We start from the raw sequence: 22,002 nt of genomic DNA, 5'->3' as shown, positions 1-22,002 counted from the left end.
GGATTATCCATGGCTAATGCTGGGATTGCGTAACGCAGAGCCGGCTTTTGATGCTGCGTGGCGCTTGGCCCGTGTCTCGCTCTCTGATGACCCACGATGCCTTTTTTGCGTTAGCCAGGAGGCCTAGGGGAACCTGTTTTTGTGATTGTTTTGTTCTTCTCGAGCCAGAGGGCCTCCCCGTGGGCCTTCCTTCGGGCTTCGCTCGGAGACAGATTCCAAAAGTTGGATGTCACGGACATTCATCCCGGAGCCAAATTACCGTCCCGGAATGAAACATCACAATATGTTCGGGAGACCCCTTAAACATCCGAGCAGGAACAAATAATCAGCCTTTAAGTAAAGGTCATTTGGAAACATTTGGATTTGTTTGGAGCAGTCCGGCACTCGCCACAGTCAATGACCGCCGCGTTGCTCAACGAGTAAAGTGTGTGAACATTCGCGCAAACGTTTGTCCTGGAGATTTTCCTCAGCGCGCTCTTGGGTCCGAACTGCTTTTTTTCCCCTCGGTTAAAGCGGTTCCAGGGAACGCTCGGAGCCAAGATCGTTGATGACGAGCCTGTGAGATGATGTTCACCTTCTTCTCTCCGGTATGCAAGAAATGTAATCAGCGGTGCGACTGAGTACGGTATATGTGCTTGTGTCACTTTACGTGCGCGCGTGTGTGTGTGCGCGTGCGAGAGGGCGTGCTCGCATCTTGCGGCTCTGGATGACTCAAATGACCAAACCTGCTGGACGTGTGGTAATTGGCACTCGTAGTGTGGGGATCACGTGAGACGTGTGTGCGCTGTCCGTGTGCCCTGAGACCTATCCCTGGGTCCCGTATTTATTCTCTTCAGTCTCTTTTCTTTCGTTTCACTCTGAAAATAAAGGAGGAGTTGAGGGCAGCAGAAACCAGCACTAGTACCACCACACACACGCACACACACACACACACACTGGCTGAGGTGAGCCGGAGCCCGACCCGGCAACACAGGGCGTAAGGCCGGAGGGGGAGGGGACACACCCAGGACGGGACGCCAGTCCATTGCAAGGCACCTCAAGCGGGACTCGAACCCAGGACCCACCAGAGAGCAGGACCTGGCCAAACCCGCTGCACCACCGCACCCCCCCACTAGTGCCTTTTTTTTTTTTTTGTATTTATTTTTAAAAATTTTGATAGGATTCAACATTTTGCAGCGCTCACAGCGCTTGTAATATGTCTTACCGTGCGTTTTCCACCAGCTCTCTGAAATTCCCAGAGTTTCCAAGTCTCAGACAAAGTAAACGGGTTTAAAAGTTGCTGTTTTTGTTGCGCCATGATGCAACTGCTTCATGGCTGTAGGTTTTTTTTTCTAATTATCCGGCGATAGTTAGGAGCCACTTTGATAAAGATATCAAAAAGTTCCTTACGGAGCTCTTTGGGAATACATCGCTTCCAGCAGAACTGGAAATAAAATATTGATGCCGTTAAGCGGTAATTGGAGAGGGAGGGCAAGGGGGGTAAAATTCCCCAACTGACACAGAATTTGTTTGTGACAACTCCAGCAGCGGCGGCCGACACGCGCCGGCCTCGGTGAGGAGGCGTCTGCTTTAACGGTGCCGGGATGCGGCGGCCCGGCGTCCTCGGCTCACCGCGTCGCCGTACGGAGGCGTATGTCGGGGCGTGTCGGGTAGCGCTCGGGCACGTACGGTGACGTACGGCCGCTGCCCAACTGAACCGCCCCGTGACCTTCCGTCGGTTGCTCAGCAGAACGTTTGATTCGCATCCCTAACAGTCACATTTACATTAATTTGTTTAGCCAATACATCTCATTCAAAGTGGCTCGCAGGTTTGCGCATCCAAGTAGCACGCATGGAAATAACTGAGTAAGGGAGCATGGTACAATTAACGGATACTAATGTTTTAAAATTGTTTAGCCTGCACTTTTCGCCAAAGCTAATTACTTAATCTACCTACAATTATTTATCTATTTATACAGCTGGGTGCTTCTACTGTAGCAATTTAGGGCAAGTACCTTGCTCAAGGGTACCACAGCTGGAGGAAGGATTCAAACCTACAACCTCTGAGTCCAAAGACAGCAGTTCTAATCACTATGCTACCAGCTGCCTCCGTTAATTTAATGAAGCCATGTTAACTTACCGTGTTAGGTTGGATACTCAGCTAGGTACGGTTGTTACCGGGTTTTTACTGTATCGCTTCAGGGTGAGTACCTGTCTCAAGGGTACTACAGCAGGTGAGCAGATTCAAACCTGGGTTCCTTGATTGCAGCGTGGATTCATAGATACCTACTTCTAAAGGTGTACAAATACACCCACCACACTACTGGATCTTCTCCTCGGACAGCTGTTCTGCACGTCTTACTTATTTCTACTGTCGCCCTCAGGCTCGATCCTTCCAACTTTTGAGTCGTCTTCCCCGGCAGCGGTACCGTCCAGCCCCCGGGCGCCGCCTTCTAACCGAACCGCCGTGGGCTCCGGAATGCGGAAAGCCACTTCCCGAATTACATTCGCATCATCGCTGTTGTTGTTTGCGCAACGGAAAATGCCCCCTTTGTCCGCGTGTGCCGTTTTCCTGTGGACCGTTCGCTGGGGTGCGCTTCACAGACACGGGTGCGCATCCGCAACAATAACCGCGTGAATAATTCACCGCAGGGTAAACAGATGGGCCCCTCAATGGCCCGCTGATGGATATATGTTTGGCTTTAACACCGAGTGCTCCGGGTCAGTAAAGCGCACGAGTGGCACGTCTGCGTCTGATGCAGAAATGGACATCGTGGCGACCGGATCTCCTCTCCGACCCTCAGCCGTGGCCTGGACCGAGGGATCGGCGCTCGGCGACGAGCCTGACCCGTGAGGTCACAAGAGGTCGCGGTTTTTGAGTCACGTGAGTAGCGTCCTTTGATAGGGCCGGTGTAGCCAGGGGGCAAAAACGTCGAGGTGTGTGTTTGCAGACTATACATCCATGGGTGTTAATAACTAATTTATGACATAAACAGAAGCATGGACAATTGGCGTAGTCTCGTCTCGGTCAGAACGTTTTTTTTTTTTTGTTTTGTCGTTGTCTGTCCTGAGTTGTGTCGGCCGCCGATGTGCGATTCGACGCCTGTTTGACACCCATGTGTGGCATCAAACTTTGAGGGGGAGCAAGAAGACATTTCATTGTTAAAAAGGCAAAGAGTGTTTGTTGTGTACTTTGGAGGTCGGTAGATGGGTTCCGACTTTGGAGAAATCTCCGAAAGCCACGTTGGTGTAAAGCTGAACTTAGTCAGGCTGCGACAGAGAGGCACGGTCATCGGACGGCGTTGGACCCCGCTGCCGTAACCACGGTGACAATCGCGGCCTGCTGCCGGCAGAGCGGGGCAGAGAGTTTGTGAGTTTCAACTTGGTGTCCTATTAATAGGAGGCTGGGGCGGGATCCGCAGTGATTACTGTGCGTGTGTGTGTGTGTGGGTGTGGGTGAGGGGGTACGGTGTTTCCAGGTCCATCAGTCCACGGGGCAATCCTCGCGTCCAACTCGGCAAGCCGTACATCTTCGTCACCGGGGCCTGGAAGGAGCGGTCGCAGTCCCCCCCCCGCCAAATCTCCGCCTCCCGCCTGACCCCTGACCCCTCTATCTGCAGTTGCGTCCACCCAGAAAAATGTAAACTTCCTGTTGGAAGCCCCGCTAGGCAGCCGACTTGAGCGCTGCCGGGGCTGGGCCGCTGGAAGTGTCTCTAAACGTGGTGTGTTGTATAATCCCTGCGGGGGCCCTACTGCTATTTTTGTTGCTGGATATGCGTCACGGCTGGGTATTTTCTCTGGTGACTGGCTTACATCAGAAGGGCTCCTCTCATACTCTGTCAGCGAGTGCCTTCTGATTGACGGGAGTCTCGCCCGCCGCCGGGCGTCGTCCCTGACCCCGGAACATGGACGGCGGGAGCGCGCGGCACGTGAGCGGGACGCGATCGCAGACAATGCGGTCGGGGCAGGTTAGTGAGCAGATGTTTGCGTTCCTCCTCGTTCTGTCTCGTTCTCAGTCTGTCGCGGACGCGATTTCCTCATCGGCCCGTTTGCGAAGTGCACGAGGGGTGGCGCTGTCACTTTGTCGCAGGGGATGTCCGGGTCTGATTCAGCCGTGTCCTCCCCCCACCCCCGACGGTCGCGGGGTGTGCAGCTCGCGAAGCTGGGCGGCCAATCGCCACGGAGATGGCTTGCTTGCGTATCTCGGCAACTGCTTCCGCGCCGGCCGACAGGTACAATCCAATGACATAACCTGCACGCCCCTGAGAAAAGCTGGTGATCTCCCCCTCCCCCTCCACTGTGATATCCTGAGGAGCAATGGGGGGGGGGGGGCACGAGAACAGCGGCATCTTTGTTTTGTCTACGCAGTTCGATCGTGGTGACACGCAGCCGGAGGAAACCTGCCTCTTTCCCTCGTGCCGCGCAGGAAAAACCACGTCATTTACCGGAGGACACCCCCACCCCCCACCACTTCCACTCTCCCACCGCGTGAAAAAAAAAATCACCTCCATTCAGTGAGCCGATTCACGAGGCCGAGGTTGCCGTGGTTTCTCTATCGGGCGGCCTCAGCTCGCCGTAGATAAGGCGAGGAGGTGCTGCGAACCGCTGGCCCTCCGCCCCACACGAGCCCTCTGCCTCGGGTGCAAAGGTGGTGCGGGTTGTTTCTGAGAAGCTTATCTTCTCCCTGCCGCTCTGCCTTGGCAGTCCTGTTCTCCCATCACCCCCCACATTAGCCAGCACAGGGATCCCAGAGGTGAGATTACGGTGACCTTGAAACGAGCAGAGCCAGGACTTTTATCGCTCACCTCGCCCGTGCCGCGCCCCCTCCCCGGTCCTGCCGGTGTACATCTTCTATTTACTTTCTTCCCCCTCCTCACCGTCTGTCTCCAGCAAGGGCTGTATCGCCTCTATCTGATAGCGGAGGAATGACAGCCCTCCTCCTGCCAAATGTGCTAAACCGTTTTCCATTCACAAATTCTCAGACGATTTATAATGTATGTCCCGTCTCTCCCGGTCCGCTTTGCTCGTTCCCCCCCCCCGCGTCGACCCCTGGCCTCTTTTCCCTCCCAGCGTCCGAATTTTCCACGCGGGAATGGAGACAAGCGGCGGTAACCTCGGCGGACCTGCGCAGGGCGAGGGAGCGTGGGCCCTGCGACGTGCGCACGTCAGCAATCGGCATCCCCGACGCGAGCGGCTTCATGCGTAATCACGGGCCGGTGCTCTCGTGTCTCGCTCAAAACGGCATGCGTGTTTTTTTTTTTTTTTTTTCTTTTCCCCCCCTCTCTGTTTTCCTCCCTGGGATCATCAAGGGTTTTTTTTTTTTTTTTTTTTTTTTTGGGGGGGGGGGGGGGAGGGGTTTCCTGGCTCAGACATACATTTATGCTCTCTGCGAAACCCTGACCATTCCCCCATCATTTATTCATATGCTAGACTCTCTAGGGTGACATCCCGGCATTAGATCATGACAAATCATCCTGTGGGTTCGACCGCCCAGAACGGTAAACAAGGCGGCAGTTAGACGAGACTGGGGCATGTTATTGTGTGGCCCATAGCGCTCGGAGCGGCCCTCGGTTGCGATGCACAGCTGCAGCCCTATGATGCCGTGGCTCGGCATTAATAGCGCCGGTGGTTTATTAAGGACGTGCCTCTGGCAGCCGGACGGCTCTAATTGCGAGCAGGTTTCTGGGCTGTGCTCTTTTTTTTTTTTTTTTTTAAATTTTGTACTTTGTTTTCTGGTGGGTGTTTTTCGGTTCACTGTTTTCCCTACCGCTGCTTAAGCAGGGCAGCCTCTGCCCCGAAACCGGTCAGATGAAGAAAAGGCTCCCCGAGTTGTCTGCAAAGTTTCCACGAGGAAACAGCTGCTAGGAAAGGTTGATAGAGCTTTTCTGTTGTCGTTCTGGAGAGAATCGCACGCAAAGCCCCGACAACGTGCGCCAGGAGTTTCGTCGTAGTTCCTCTGGGGTGTTAAGTGCTAATTAAGTTTGTTTAACCACCGCACTCGGAAGAACCTTGAGAAGATGTTCGCCCATGTGTGCGCCCACTTTAGAACTAAATCGCTAAAGAATGCTCCCGTTCGTGGGTGAAAAACACCTTTTTCCTTCAGTCGCTCTGCTTTGTGATGCTCTCGGCGAAGGAGAGACCGCGGAGGGTGTCCTCCTCACTCGGTCGTCCGTCTCGCACCCCGGTCCCTCGTTTAGGTCCGACCCTGCGGTTTTCCCCCCGCGTCCTTTCCCATGCGTCTCACCTCGTCCCTGCAGAGGGAGGTCAAAGAGGGTCGACGCCCCCAAATACACAGCACAAAGCATAGTCCCCAGGACGTGGCTGCCGCAGGATGCAAAGGTCACGACCTTGACATTTTTTAACATTGGTATTTACATTTTAATTTTTTCAGCTTTCTTCCTCCGCACCCCCGCACGGCGTCCACCTTCGGGAATGTTCACCTCGTATGTCGACCCGACAGGAAACCTGGCACCTCTTTGCTCCCGGATTTCAGAACACGTTCCGCCTGCTTCAGCGACATGACATGCGGTTTGAAAAAAAGAAAAGAAAAGAAAAGAAAAGAGAAAAAAAAAACCCGTTACATTTTTTGCTCCGTTCACTGAAGTGACTTCCTGTCAACGGGTCCCTGGTGCAGAGCAACGCCTGTTCTCCAGCAGGAGACAGCGAGACTTCTCACCTCTCGGTGCCCTGCTTCGCGCCCGAAACCTTGCCTCCACCCCCGTCTCCGGAGCGACAGGCTGCCGGCTCTCGCGAGCATGGGATGACGCGCCTGTTCTGCTGCAGCTGCGTGGCCAGACCGCACGTGTGTGTGCGAGCAGAGAGTGAGTGCGAGGCAGGGTTATCGATGCCTCCATCCTTGCGTGGTGTAGGTGGAAGCCTCTCGCACGGGGACCGGCCTTACGGTTCCGTCGGGGGGTCTGGGCTGACCTTCACGTGTTCCGTGGCACGCGTGTGATGAACTGACCGGTCTCCGTCTCGCCTGGGGTGGACCTCTGCGCCTGGGGGAAGGGGGCGAGCATCGGTGTCCTGCCTTGGGTTTCCAGCAGGCCTCAGTAGGCCAAGACCGCCGACGCGGTCTGTTTACCGGGTACCGATGCCTGGGGGCAATTGGGAGCGGGGCTTGGCAACTGACCCGGCCATCCGTGCCCACTCTCGCCACCTCGTCCGCAGCGGGTAGGGCCCGTCGACCTGGCCCTGTCGCTGCCGGGAGGCAGAGCAAGAGACCCCCATCCGCTCCGCTTCTGTCCAGAACATATTGTGCTGCTGCTGGCCCGGCAGAAGTGCATTAGCATACGAACTGAGCACCGGGTTACGCGTTGGCCGGCCTTAGCAGCTTTACGAGCGCGCGGAAAGGATCGACGCCAGTGGCAGCGGGCAAGAGGGAGCTGGTGGTGGAACGCCACCCGAGCAGACACCGGTTTACCGAAAAACTGGCCGGACTCCAGTCTGAGGTAGCTACACGTGTGCCAGCGAGGAGGATGAAGGGGTTAAGATGGCAGAAGCAACGTTAAGCACTTCTATTCACAACGCGTTTCTGAGACGTCTGTGGTCGTCGGTAAAGACAGAGATCGCCTGCCTTTAGTTTTTTCAGGGAGCAGTAAAGCTGCACGCCGGACCTTGCTAGCTAGTTAGCTCGCTAGTTAGCAACACTAGTGCGGTCTTGAAGGAAAACCTGCCGAAATGCAATACTTTACGTTCTATTTAACACCGTAACGATTATCGTAAGTAAAAAACGTGCGTGCTACATCCTTGAAGTGAATGAACACTTCTGCTGTTTGACGGAAACAGGCGCTAGCTAGACGCTAAGGCGGCGTCAGCTGTCGAGTTACGATCAGGATGCGGGCAATTTCCAGCGTCGTCGTCGCTAATATCTGGGAATGAGGGGCTTGAATGTTTCGACTTCACGACGTAGTTAATACAAGTTGCGAGTTTATACGGAGAAGTTAAGTGTCTTAAAAGGAAAAGCAAAAATAAGGGACTTTTTACATCAATGAATTAGTGTGAACTCTACATAGGTTATGTAGAATGAAGGTCCTGAATACCTGCAGTAGCTAGCTTACGTCTTTCCCAAGATTTTGCCGCAGTTTTTCGGCCATGGACGGTTGCCTTCATACCGCTGCCCAGCTGATACTATAATCAACGGTTGTTTAATCAATCATTCTTCATTTTTGGTTTGGGATGGTTCAAAGAAATACCTCGATTAGCGAGTAAAATATTAATGAGATAACTATTTCAAGTAGAACCCGTGGTCTGATCGGTACTGGGAGAATGTGAGAAAAGAGAGAAAATAGTGATGTAGCAAATTTAACCAGAAATTCCATCAGTCTGTCGGCCTTTTTTCGTTCTTTTCCAGTTTTCAGTCATTCGCAATGGCTCTTGCGACTTTGTACTTGGCACCCTTCCTGGATAGCGATCACTTGTACCCTTCAAATCCACCCCTCGCGGGCACGCTCCTGCAAGGATCCCCGAGAAGGGCACGCTTCTGCCAAGTGGAATACAGCCATTGTCTGCCTTAGTGCAACACAATCAAAATTCGCAAACATCTGACTCTTTGAGCTTCTCTGCAGCGCTCTACATGCTTAGCTCTCCCTGCATTTGATGGGTCTTTGCGTTTTTTCTTGGCAGCTGTGACATGTACGTGGGGCAATGGCGCACCAGGGCACGTTTGCGACCCGGCGTGTCCTTTTCTGGCTTCGTGCGATCCCGAGGCAGGATACACCTGTGGGAAGCCGAGACATGGAGTTCCTCAGCGGGGTAGTGGTGACCTGAACCTGGCTGGGGGAGGATTAGCGCCGAAGCTAGCAGCGCTGTCAGTGGTTTTGGCATGGCCAGCCCCTCTGCAGGCCCGCTGTTCTGGCCTCGCTCATCATTAAAACCGGCCTGCCAGAGCCTGCGGCAGGCGGTGGGGAGGGTGGGAAGGGAGGAGGGGTGGCTGGGTTGGTGGTTGCAGTCGCTGATGATTGCCAGGCTGAAGCTTCAGGCTGAGTGCAGAGTCCTGAGAGGAAGTGGAGAGTTGGATGGCAGCCCAACATGGCAAAGCCTGGGGCATCTCAGCTCGCAGATGGGCCGCGGACGCCAGACACGAAGCCCCGAGCCAACTCGCTAGTCTCCGCCGCAAGAGAGGGGGCTTCCCACCGCGATGGACGACGCTGCCCAGAACCCTCCAGAGGGCTGGGGCTGCATGGGATGTTGTTCCATGGCGTAAAACTCTAACCCTGGCTGAGAGCACCTGTCCCCTGCGCCGTGATCCGATCCCCCTGCCTACCTGCTTCTACACGGGCGCAAATCCACATTAGTGACGACAGACATCGCGAGGCATTTCACACGCAGTGAAGTGTACCGCGCTTTCCGTCGACTGCTGCTCTGCACGGAGCTCATGAGGTCACCCTCGCTTTAAATGCCTGTCTGTAGGCGGTGGAGCTTCTCCACCCAAAGACATCAATGGTGACCAACCTTTTGAGGCCTCTATTATTAAACGATGGCATCGTAGCCATTCCTGTTTACAGAACACACAGTTCTTCTTCCTCACCAGCTACTGGTGGGCCGGCCACCCCCGGTCCAGAACCTGGTGCATCTGAATTACTCAGATGGCAGCCTGGCCGAAAGTGTTTTCAAAAAAGCACGATGGTGATTTGTGCGCAGTTTTAAACCCTGCATTTGTATAATTACGTTATTGAGTAACAGGAACAAATGGACCTGGGTCGGTTCCGTGGAACAGCAGCGGGTGGGGGAGGCGTTCCGCTTTAGTCTCCCAATGCTTGCCCGCAGTGTTGTAAAGGGTGAGGAGTGCAGGTTACACGAAGGCGTAACATTACCGACTGCACGGGCACAGGGTGGGCCGGGGAGAGGCAGAGAACGAGACTCATTACGGAAGAATCAGATACGGTATTGTGTAATGAGATATTTTCAGTCCAGCGGGCAGTAAGAAGGAGTTGGTCGCTCACTTACGGTCAGAGTAGGTACAGGAAGTGGGCAGAGGCAGGACCTCTGGAGCAATGGGTTACATAAAAAAAAGTACCGCAAATACCTCGTTGTTGATGGGTGGAGCCACTAAGTACATCACTGTGCTGGTCAGGGGCTCTGGCGGACAGTGGTGCAGTGAGTGCGGTCAGTATTAATTATTTCTTCATTTGGCTGATGCTTTTTTCCAAAGGACATAAATTCAAATGGCTTAAGAACTTACCTACTTAAACAGCATGGTAATATTTACTGGAGCAATGCATGGTAAGTACCTTGCTCAAAAGTATGGCAGCAGGAGGTGGGATTTAAACCTGGGTCTTTCGAGGGCAAGGTAGCTGCTTTAACCACTACAGCACCCTGTTTTCCCTGCTGTTAACGGGGTACGATAGGATTGGTGGGTGGAGCTACTGAGTACATCTTTGATTGGAAACACCGGAGGACCGCTTTACTGGGTGGAGCCAGTAGAGCACAGCAATGTAGGTGGGCAGAGCTAGTGGTGGAGAGCGTGGAGGGTGGGGGAGCTTGTGAATACATCTCTTTGCTGGTTGGGGACACTGGTTGACAACAGTGTAGTGGGCGGAGTCTTTGTGGGTGGAGTCACCGTGGGCGGAGTCACAGTGGGCGGAGTCACTGTGCTGTTTGATGGCTAAAGGAGCAAAAATCCTTGTGCTCCGATCTCTTGTGGAGTCTGTCATTTCCTGCAGCCCTGGCAGGATAAATGCCAGTGGGTCTGCACAGGTTGTCCACTGCTGGAGAATGTAATATTGCAGAGGGACAGCACTCTGACCCCTCTCCCGCTCTCAATCACTTGAGCCGTCACTCTGGGACAGACGGAGAGAGGAAACGACATAAGAGACCATAACGGCAGAAGAGACCAGATATTTATTTTGTTTTGCATGTGTGTCGCCAGTGGAAACGGCGGAGTGGGGCTTGCGGCGATGTGGAAAAGCATTTTCGTAGACCAGACGAGACTGTGTCCGCTCTGCCATGACCGATCAGGTAGCAACACAGACAAGGGGGGAGAAAAGCTTGAAAAATCCCTACTTTCCATTGGTGGTCTTCATTACCTGAGGCTGAGCTCCAGGTGTCGACGATGACTTGCACGGCGGTCCTGTCCCACCTCTGGTAACCACAGGTAACCAACCGATAGCGCCGTTAAAAACGGCCGACGCGAAACGCAGGGCACCGTTAAGGATGTCGCCGTTAGCTGTCGGCTTTGCCTATTAAAACGACGACTTCCTTCACATCTCGGGCGCCCCTGAAGAAGCTGTTCATGCAGTTCACTTCAGCCACTTGTCTCCGCTCACGGCGGCGGGGACGACTTATAACGGTTCGCTGAGCAGGACGTGCGTGTAAGAAGAATGTTACCAGCGACCTTAACTTTTTTCCTTGAAAGCGCTCAGTAAATGAACAGCAGAGTGTGCGATACCCTGGGAGGCTGCAGCTGCATGCATGAAAACACACACAGGCACGCGGGCGCATGTGCGCGCAGCTTCCCCAGAGGCCCTCTAGATGCAGGCCGTTCCCGCCTGTGCCCTGGAGCGGCCGGAATGCGGAACCCTCGTAAGGCACCTCGGAGTTTCCATTCCTGCTGCGCGAACGTCCCATTATCGACTTTATACGAGAGTGGGACATTCCTTTACAGGGCTGGCCCTGTGGCCCTCCGGGAAGGGGCTTGGGGGCCACCGTTCCTGCGCTCTCACACTGCTGTCTGGGCAGTGGTGGGGGGGACTGCTCCGGGCATGTGGGGGTGGCCCCTTGATGGCCACTTTCAGTGGAATAAAAAAAAAAAAAAAGCAGCTTCTTCGCCCACTCTCCTTCCTCCCAGACATGGGCCCATAGCTGCTGGGTCCACAGTCTGCTCGCCTGGCCACCCCCAGGGCTAAATATGACATTTTGGGAAAGAAAAGCGCCCACTGTTGGGAGAGGCTGTTAAACTGATTGGTAGGTTTTGTTCCCTGTGTTCCTGGTTGTGTTATTGAATTAAATATGGTGCCCCAAGAACTGGTCTAATTAGAAATTTCAAATGAGATTTGAGAGAAATATCTTATTTAGAATTGTAAACAACCTAAAGGAAATTGTGGATAATTTATGCTGTGTAATTTGATCATGTTTTTTTTTTTTTTTTTTTTTTGCAGTAATTTGCAGTATGAATAAAATGTTGTTATACTAAGAACAAATACGGAAACAATAACAGCGGTCATTTGATTACTCTGGCCTTGCTTGTAAAGCATGGCCGCGCTGCCGCCTCGATGCAGGCGGGCGCAGCGGTGGCAGCCGGTGCCGAGGGCCAACGGCGTCTGATCTGGGGGGCAGCGACGGCGCCCTCTTCTGTGAGCTCCGACGGAACGGAGCGCAGCCCTTCGCCGCGTTTTGGCGCACCGGCCTGCGGCGCTTGGGATCTTCCTGTCACGTGCTCCGTTCTCGTAAAGCCATGGAACATCTCTGTCGGCGGGGAATGGTTTTCTGACTCGAGTGAATCCTGAGGTCTGCGCATCTGCAGCTCACCCAGGAGGCGAAGACAGGCCGTCGACGCACAAGAGTCCTCGGCTTGCGTTTTCCCACCGCGTCCCGATCGCCGAGCCCGGGATGTCGGCAGTGGCTTTTCTAATTTAGGATCTGGCCCATTTACCGCTGAGTTCCGCTGTCGGCAGCGCGAGACTTGCTCGGAGGTGGAGAACGAAGATGCCGAAGGATTTCGAGCCGTCCTCCTTTGTGTTATCTCTGTTACCGCGATGGCCGTGTCGCCTAGTTTGACTTCTGTGACTCGTTCCTTTCCCCGTTTGGTTGCTTTTTAATACGTTCCACTCATGGGTACAATAGTAGCGCTCCTTCCCGTGCTTGTGGCAGCCAATCTGAGGGTGAGGGGGTCCGTGAGCTGGCACCGGGCCGCTTTCCCATTTGTGGCACCGCATAGCAACCTTACAGCACCGTTAGGCAAATGCAAACTATGCTGTAGATTATTCAAAGGGACTGGCCCTTAATTCCCAAAACTGTTCATTACAGCTGCGTATTTAAGATTACTCGCCTACACGCCCAGTTCTATAGGGTTCAATGGCGTTTACCCCATTATGGCACTACATTTACAGGGGGATGGAGAAAGACCTGCAGTAGGGCAGCCCTATCCCAGAATCGGCGAGCTCTGCTCAAGCGTTGGGTGGCGCAGTAGGGCTCATGCTCGGGACCAGCTAGTCTTGGGACGACTTTAGAAAATCCTGCTTTGTTTTCCGTTCCCAGTGAAAGTGTTTGGGGTGGGGGGGTTGTGGATTTAATTATGTCCTCAAATCGTCAGTGCCTTCTGTATGTCAAGAAGGTGTGTTTAAATCCTGAACAACGTACCGGTGGGCCAACTGGATGTTCTCGCTGTCCTCATGCTGGATGAGGAGGCCTTGGTGCCTCTCTGGGCCACTCTGAGAGAAGGCATCCAGAGAATGATTTACTGTGATGATGGGAAACGCGAGCGTTGGAAGGAAGCCCCGTCATTTCAGAGCCCCCCCCATGCAGCACACGGGAGATTGCAAAACGTTCGTGACGACTTTCTGAGACACAACCGTATGACATTTTGACGTGCGGCGACAGTTTGCAGTGAAGAAAAAAGAAAAAAACTGGACTGGAAAATGAGATTTTCTGTTTCTTGGGAAGGGTGGTTTTCTACAGGGGTGTCATATCTCTGATTCATGCTTTATTTCAAAAAAAAAAAAAAAAAAAAAAACAAGAAAGAAAGAAAGACTTTCGTGGGGCAGTTTGAAAATACCGTCATTTACATTTCCAAACAAACGCCCTTTTGTTGCCTAATGTGTGATTCAGGAGTCACGCACCGGCTTGCCACCTAACGAAAAAAAAAAAAGCCCCTGAAAATGAAAGTGTAAATGACGTCCCTCTACAGGTTCTCTCGCAATCCCGGCAGCCTGGGATCGTTTGTCAACCCGATGGCTCGTCTCTGCGCGCTCCGCTTGGCGCTTATGTCAGCCCGACACCCCCCCTCCTCCTCTCCCCCACTCCCCCGGCCGGCTCTTTTCACAACACCCACATCCTCTGTCTCGAAACTAGGCCGAAAATCTCCTCTGGTGACAGGAAGTCATTGGAGCACCTGCTCTCGGGCTGCCAGCGGAAGTCGGCTCCTCCGACGCGGCTTCTTCGCGCAGCTACCATCAGGGGCTCGTTAATCGTTTGAGGGGGTGTATAATTGCCTTTAAATCTCTTTCCTTTTTTTCTGTGCCACAAGCGTTTTATTTTTTTTTTTCTTTTTTTCTTTTTCTTTTTCCCTTCCCCCTCTTGCACCGCTCAGGGGCCACCAGTAGTAAGTATGGTCTAAGTACGCGGCCGCAGCCGTTTGTGTTTGTGTATCATGACCAACGCCTTTCTCAGGGTTTGGAAAACCAATTATGTAAATGTTCCCTGAACCGCTTTATCTCGGCACTTTAAAAAAGAGAAAAATAAACGCTGAATTATCTTCTCCGGTGCTGGTGTCTCCATAATACCGCGCCGTCTCTAAATGGAAATTCATGCTCAGTTTACCTCAAAAGCTCCGGTCTAATGAACATTTCCACAGAGCGCGCTCAACATGTTTTGACAGACACGGAAAAAGACGAGAGTCACCCTAGTTTTCCCCTTTCCTTGGCGGCGGTGAGTGACAGCTTGTGACTTGGAAAGATCTGCTTTCGAAGGGAATGAAGGCGGCCAAGGTGGCGGTGGCGGTGGCGGTGGCGGTGGGGGGGGGGTACAGTAGGGTCAATGGTGTTTCGATACGTTTGTGTAAACGTGCATGTTCTGTTCCACGGGTGGGGTTTGGAGGAGAGAAGGATTCTGGGTAATTTGCATCAAGTGGAACCAAGAGTCTTGAGTACGCCACTTCCTCTGCTGTTTTCCCCCCTCGGCCCCCCCCTCACCCTCGTTGCTTCTGTGACCCACGGTTGGCCTTGTGTCAGGGACCCGGACCCTCCCCCTTCGCCGGTCCCCTCCGAGTGGGAGCGCAACCGCTTCCTCCCAGGTCTCCTCCGGCGACGGTCGCGGACGCCCGCTCTTGCTCAGGCACCCGGCCCGACCGCTTCCTGGAGCTCTCTCCGTGCCGTCGGCCGCGGCTGTGACGACGTGCTTTCGTTTGCGGCGAACGAAATGTGACGTGGGTGGCGATGGGCCGCAACGTAGACTCGCGGCAGACGATCATCCTGAAAGTCGAAGAAGCGTAGTCTGTTTTCGCGATGGGGAGGGGTTAAGGAAGTTCACTCGCAGAGTAAAGTGTAGTTTCCGTTCGCCTGCCTATGGTACAGCGCGAGCCGCTCTCTGGAGTTTCATTGAAAAATGCCTCGACGACCATCCTGTTCATCAGGATTTTTCAATCCCTTCGGACAAAGTCACAAGGTAAAGTCGGAACAAGACCTTCTGCAGCTTTGTGGCCGGCCGGGTTCTTCTCGCGTTCCCACGACAGCCTTTGAGATTGTATGAAATTCTGATGCAGCTGCTCAGCCCCTTTAACACCGTCGTCCGATGCCTGCGCGTTATATTTAGATCCGTTTTCGACGTTACGCCATTTAACAGCAGCAGCCATCGGGTGATGCGTTCAAAATCGTAGAACTGGCAGAAGGGAAGAAAGTTTGGAACTTTAAACAATGGAGATGTGTACGACCGTGGCGATGGACGAAATTGGCAGCAGGCTGATAGTTCGGTGCCGGCGCTGCCAGCGAGAAAAGGCTCGAGAGCTTCATTTGATCCCTCGGTTCCAGTGTCCTGCGGAGTCCGGCCTCTTGACACCGGTGGGGGGGGCGGCGAAACGTCGCCTCAGATAGCGAAATGGACATAGCTGTGAAACCAAATTAACCGAGATGACGCTGATTTCATATGCGCGGTGCACAAATGAGTAGCGTCTGCCACGCTGTGGTGCAGGCCTTCCCGGTTCGTGCGAAAGGGCGGTTATTATCGCCGCTTTGGTGTCGCGGGCTGGACTCGGCAGCCGTCGGCCGACTGCTCGCGCAGCTGCGACGCCCCCCTCCCCCGAGGACCGACCCTCGCGCCGACACGAGAGAACGCTCTCTGTCTCTTTGACAAATTCCCGGAGGTAATGGCCGTAATCGTGTTAAACAAATAGGCTCAATTACTTACAAAATCGTAGCGTAGACAAACTGCTTTCATGGCGCCGCGATTCTTTTCATGCAGTGTGACCGATTAAGAAAAGAGGGGGACAGAATCTAATTGCGAAGGAAATGGAGGAATCCGAGGACCTCCCCACCCCTCCCCCAGGAAGGGGACGACGCTTGGCACAGGCCGCACCGTTACGGACAGCTGGCAACCTCCAGATGCTTATCGGGTGTCCGTCCCTTGGAAAAGCCCTGCCGGTATTTTAGGATCCTTGCGTATTTGCTTACTACCTGTCCCACGCTTGCCAGGTTGCCGGGAGTGTACACCTGTGCCCGACTGCGGTGAAATGTTAAACAGGACTAAAGACTTTACACCGAGATTGCGTTTTCCAACTGTTGTGCATATGCACCGCACTCTTGCTTTAAAAATTAATTAGCCTGTTTTTTTTTTTTCCCCCTCCCCGCAGCTGCTTAAAGCCCAGATTGGTTGTATAGTTAACCATTTAACGTGTTTACCTATTTATACTAAAGGCCATTTCATGGAACTTAAGTACTGGTCTCAGAGGTACGGTGATAGATCTCCTCCTTGATCCTTTCAGTCGCAAGTCAAGCGTTCAGTATTACGCACAGCTGCAGACCAAAATGCGAGTTACATTTAGCTGATGCTTTTCTCCAAAGCTGCTTATAATGCTAACATTACAGTTATCATAAGCTTACAGTTATTTACCCATTTATACAGCTAGGTAATTTAGAGTATGTACCTTTGCTCAAGGGTACTACAGCTGGAGGGGGGGATCAAACCTGCGGTCTTTATAGCCAGAGTCAGCAGTTTTAACCACTACGCTACCAGCTGAGCTGTGAAAGGGGGGTGTAATTTGACACCAGGTCTTGACCAATCACAGCAGCACAGTGATTGAGGAACTGGTTTTGTGACTGTAAGGCTATTGGGTTCGCTGGCTCTGGAAAAATATATATACAAATGTAATAAAAAAGGTATTTTAGATCAGCAGCTTTGCATGAAAGTATCTGCCAAGCAACTTTAATAAGAACAACAACAGTAATACAGATTATTATTATTATTATTATTATTATATAATAAAAAAAACCCCTCTCTGTGCATTAATAGGTGCCTAATGACAACTTCCCAGTAACATGAAGGTTTCACACAAGGCTGGGCTGCCTGATTTACCCGGTCTCAATCTGAAACTCTCTAGTCTGTCACGGGTGTCTGAGACACATGTTTTATGATCTTTAAAAAGTTTCGTCAGTGGTATTGAGTCCTAACAACGTGCCGCTAAGTGACCAAGCGCTCAGGACTGTGATTGCTCAGTGCACGTGCACGTGCGGAAGCTCGGAGTCAATAAATGCAAAGCGACATAACCTCAGTCGCACTGCTCTTCCGAGAGTAGAAACGAAAGTGCTTCTATCATCCATCATTTTGCCCTTTGACCTCGAAGAAGTACGAAATGAGTGGATAATTTTAGTGTGTAGTTTGTCAAATGTGTCATTATGGAACTTCTGTCTAGATTGTCAATAGCAAAACTGAAAAAAGATCACATGGTAAGTATAGTGGTGTTTTGGAAGCGTGTTTATGTAAACACGTAACGGTTAATGACATTTTTTTTCCCCGTTTTAAGATGTGGCTTTATGAGTCAGCGGGAGGTGTCGTTTATCGAGGCTTCGGGGGGTTTGTTTGTTTGAGCCCGGCCCCTGTTTCTGCGGGTTTCTCCAGGAGGTGCTCTGTGTTACGAGTGTGTCCTGTGATTCCTGGGATGCACCCTACCTGTCTTGCCACGTGCTTCCTGTCACCAAAACCCCGATTAGATAAGTGGTTAAGCAGACTACACGCATGTAGCCTCTGTACCGAATTTCTGCAGAAACAGGTTACCTTTAAAATGGTTCTTTTCTCAGTTTAATTTTGTTTATTTTATAGAGACATTGCATATTAAAGCGTACCACTGCTGGTCTCAGATCTTTATGAAATATACAGTGTGTTTCTTTTTCTTTAACTATGGATTTTGATAACCGCAATAAGCTCTGTGTGTCTGTGTAGAAAGCTTTTCGCCGGCGTTCATGGGAACTCAAGCCTGGATTCTTGTCCGAGCGTGTAAAAGTGAGCGTGCTCAACATGCTGACGAACGTCAGGAGAAGACAACAGCTTGTAACTTTTGCGTGACTAGGGTGTCCCCGGTGAGGATTGTGACATCTGTTACTCAGACTCGCCTTTCCAGTTACTTTAGCGGGATTAAGTCTCTCCGCCTGTAATTATTGCTGAAGGGCTGTTTCGGTGCATGGCAACACAAAGCGCCACGTTCTCTTGAAACACAAAGTACTGTGAAGAATTCAAATGATTCAGGTGATTGCTTGGAACTTCTTCCACCTGCTGACTACACCTGCTGGCTCCTGCTACCTTACGTTATCGGAGGGACGGAGCCTCTGGTTCCGTAGTGCCCCGGTGCGCGCTTCCCTGGCTTCGACATAAGGACGGCTGAGATGACTAACTGTGAGTCTCTGCCTAGTAGCTGCCCTGGAAACTTCAGATGGACAACATGGGTCCACATGGAGCAGCTGGTCTCTGGATGGAAACAATGTGCAGTGTGAAAATGGCACACAGCAGTGGTCAGCACCAGTGCAGCAGGGGGGCCGAATGACCGCCAGGTTCTTGCTAGTTTAACATCAACACCTGAGTACGTTCACCTGTGGTTCATGAGAATTACATTAAATGGTAATGGAAATGCAGTACGAATTACGTACTTCTATCTAGCTTGAAATTCAGGTGATGTTTGTCTTAGGGTTAGGGTTACAGTGCCTGCTGAACTGATTTATGCCATTGCTAACAGTGTGATTTATTTCATAGGCTCAGGTTCTCTTTGCCCTCATGACCCTTCTCTGTGTCAAAAAGGAGAAACAGTAAATGGAAGGGTGACTTTTGGATAGGGTCCCACTTCTTTTTTGTTATCTGTACCCATCTGGTTGACTCAGCAGCCATCTGAAAGCACCCTTCCTGATGAGAGATGTTTTCAGGCTGATGCTAAGACTTCTGGGCTAGTTTACATCCCCCTCAACCCTATCAACACACATCCTCCCTCCTGACGGCTGTCCAACAGGAGCCCTGAGTCATCCCTCCATCACGGGTCTGGTACTGGAGAGACCGAGGGATGGGGGTCAGGCTGAGCTCCTGTTCCGCGTGTAAAGGGAGCGGGTGTGTTGCAGGGGACCGAAGGGGATGATAACCGATTGATGAACACCGCAGCGGCAACAGGCGGCTAAGGTAGCTCGCCTGGGTACTAGGGCCTTCGGTCTTGTTTTTGAATTCCTAAAATGCCTCTAATGAAGGATTTGGTTCACAAATATACATATAGGTTGTGCATTTATCTGTGGTAAATGTGCACATTGCAAATTTATCTGTCAGCACGTGTTCTTTGTTACATTAACATTATAAATATGTTTTCTTTTTCTGTTTTTCCCCCTACGAAAAGGCAGTACGTAGCCTTGTGGTTAAGAGTCTAGTCCATAAGGCTGCAGACCCCAGACTGTGGTTCTTGTCCTGAATTTTTAGTAAATATACCTTGCTTTAAAAATGGATGAAACTGTTAGGCATAGTAGGAGAAAGTATATTTGGATAACAAGTGTCTGCTAAGCAACAGAATAATCCAAGGGGAACGAGGAAGTGTTTTTCACGATCCCAGATTCAGGCAGTTGCAGAGCTGCATCTCTTTTCATGGCGCTGATGTAACGTGTGATTCATTTCCGATAAAAGCCACGTGCCGCCCTCTTAATGTTTCATAAACTAGCCTCTTTGCTAAAGACGCTTAATGAAAGACGAAGCGGCACCCATCGGGTATCGGACCAACGTAAAGGAACCTGATAGTTTGTCACGTAAAGGGTCGACCTGTAAAAATCCGTTAGGTTTGTGCACTGGGCTAATGTTTCTGCAGGATATTAAGTGATGGGCTCTCAACTCATTTCCATGTGGCACACGCTTCTGGGAAAAGCAGAAAACCGAACATGTGAGGTGATGTGCAAGGCAGGGGTTATTGCCAGCTGCTGTTGTTGCGCTTCCCCATCTTGTTGAAACTCAGTCAGGCTGTTGGAGAACCACAATGCTAGAGTAGGCTGTCCAAGGTACACAAAGCCATGTGTTCGTGTCCGCCTTGTGCGTCGAACGAGCTGCCTGCTTCCTCTGGGATCCGCGTCTCGGTTTTCTCCCAGAAGTTCAATAACCATTCTTTCGAAAGCCTGCGTGAAAAGAGGTCCATCTCCCGCATCATCTTTTACCTTATATACTGAGTGAAATATTAGGATAATGTGAATAAAAGATGCCCCCCCCCCCTTCAGGAAATCCACTTAGTCGATTTCCCGCATTTGAGAAGGGTAACGCGACTCCCGACCTCAGCTGTCAGGGGAGTAGTCACAGCCGAACAATAAAAAGTGTGATTCTGATGTCATGACCACAGCTCTTCAGCGGATTCCTCAGCGATGGACTCATCCATCAGTGCTGGTGTTTCCATTAGGCCGTCTGTGCAAGGGAGATGGCGGCGGGAGGGGGAGGAGATGAAGAGAGAACGCAGCGGTCACCACAGCAGGGGCTGCAGAAGAGAACAACAGGGGCTTTCTGATCTCTATGTGTTTGTCCCAGGACTGCGTGACCGCACAGGGAGACTCTTCTGCGGACGGTTTTTACGGCCAGTCGCCAAACCCCATCTCCTCCCTGCCATCTAGCGTGCCATTTTTCAAGCATACTATTTGGTTTCCTTCTATAAATTTTTAAGTTTCCCCATTAAATATAAGGTAATTGCATTGTCTTTTCGTGATGCCTGAAGCCACAAGCCTAATTAAAGCCAAGGCACAAAAAAGCATGGAATTTAGCCGTATTTATTAAGTAGACTTGTATTAATTATGTAAGTCATTTTAACATGACGAACAGTAAGAAGGACTGATTTTACCGATGGAACCTCACGTGGGGGCCTGTGTGCTTGAGAGCTACGCTGTTTGCAACTGTGTCCCCAGCTCACCATTTACTCTAGGAGTGATCATCTCAAGTAGTGGACGTGGAGGATTGATGGGTGATTGCGGTAGGGAAGTTGGGGTCTTATGGGCAACGTGGGACCATAGAGGTGGCCATTGGCGAACTGCAATGTGAACGGTAGGTGCTGATGGGTAATTGAGACATGAGGTGGGATTGATAGGGAATGACACCATAAGAGGTAGGGATTGATGAGTAATTGAGACATGAGTTGGGGGTTGATGAGGAGCGACAGCATGAATTGCAGGAGTTGATGAATAACGAGGGCACGAGAAGCGGCGGTTGACGAGGAACCAGGAGCCGAGAGGTGAGGAATGACAGGGAACCACAGCATAAAATGCCAGAATTGATGGGGAACCGCAGCGTGGAGGTGGGGACTAATGGGGCATCATAGGAGCGTGAGCGGTGGGGATTGATCAGGAACTGCAGCCTGAGTGGCGGGGATTGATGGAGAAAAGCAACACTGACTGTGATGAGTTCCTGTCACGTTGAGTATGTTGTTTTCCCGTAACTAGGTGGTGGTGTGGTGTTTGAGCCGTGTGTCGGAGGCTGTGCTGTTTGTCTCAAAGTGTCCGTGTTTAGATGTGTTTCTGGGAGTGTGCGGGTGTCATGCTCTGGAGCAGGTGTGTCTGAAGGCTCATTCGTCTTCCCCATAGTTTGGTGCCGGTGCCGGGAGTTGAAATTTGGCTGCTGACGGACATGCTGCCCCCGGGGCCAACCGCGGTGTGATACATTTAGCTTCTTAATGCCACTTCGGATGATCTCGGTAACTTTTCTTTATTACATAGCATTAAAATTTTATCAGCCGAATAATGTTGTGGAAGTGCAGGAGAGTGGAGACGGCAGCGAGGGTTCATAGCAATGGCTGCTGAGGGATTTGGGCTGACGGGTGAGTTGTTTCTGTAATCCACAAGCACCGTTTGCCTGGAGGTGACATGACTGTTAAAGAACTAGAGGAGGGAT

The 22,002-nt window shown here is 51.8% G+C and overlaps 1 protein-coding gene across 8 annotated transcripts in view; it reads left to right on the top strand.

Moving 5' to 3' along the window:
- hivep2a (HIVEP zinc finger 2a) overlaps positions 1–22,002 on the top strand; it is a 65,921-nt gene that overhangs the window by 20,595 nt on the left and 23,324 nt on the right. For 2 of the 8 annotated variants that reach the window (XM_018742465.2, XM_018742462.2), the window contains exon 1: positions 3,794–3,947. The exons of 5 other annotated variants lie outside the window; for them this stretch is intronic. The gene's annotated coding sequence lies outside the window, so the exon portion shown is untranslated. Of the gene's footprint in view, positions 1–3,793; positions 3,948–15,217; positions 15,301–22,002 lie in introns of those variants that run through there. One more of the 8 variants, XM_018742459.2, reaches the window with a different exon arrangement.

This window comes from Scleropages formosus, chromosome 1 (assembly GCF_900964775.1).
Source record: "Scleropages formosus chromosome 1, fSclFor1.1, whole genome shotgun sequence".
Taxonomy (NCBI): domain Eukaryota; kingdom Metazoa; phylum Chordata; class Actinopteri; order Osteoglossiformes; family Osteoglossidae; genus Scleropages; species Scleropages formosus.
This window is presented reverse-complemented; position numbering and strand designations above follow the sequence as displayed.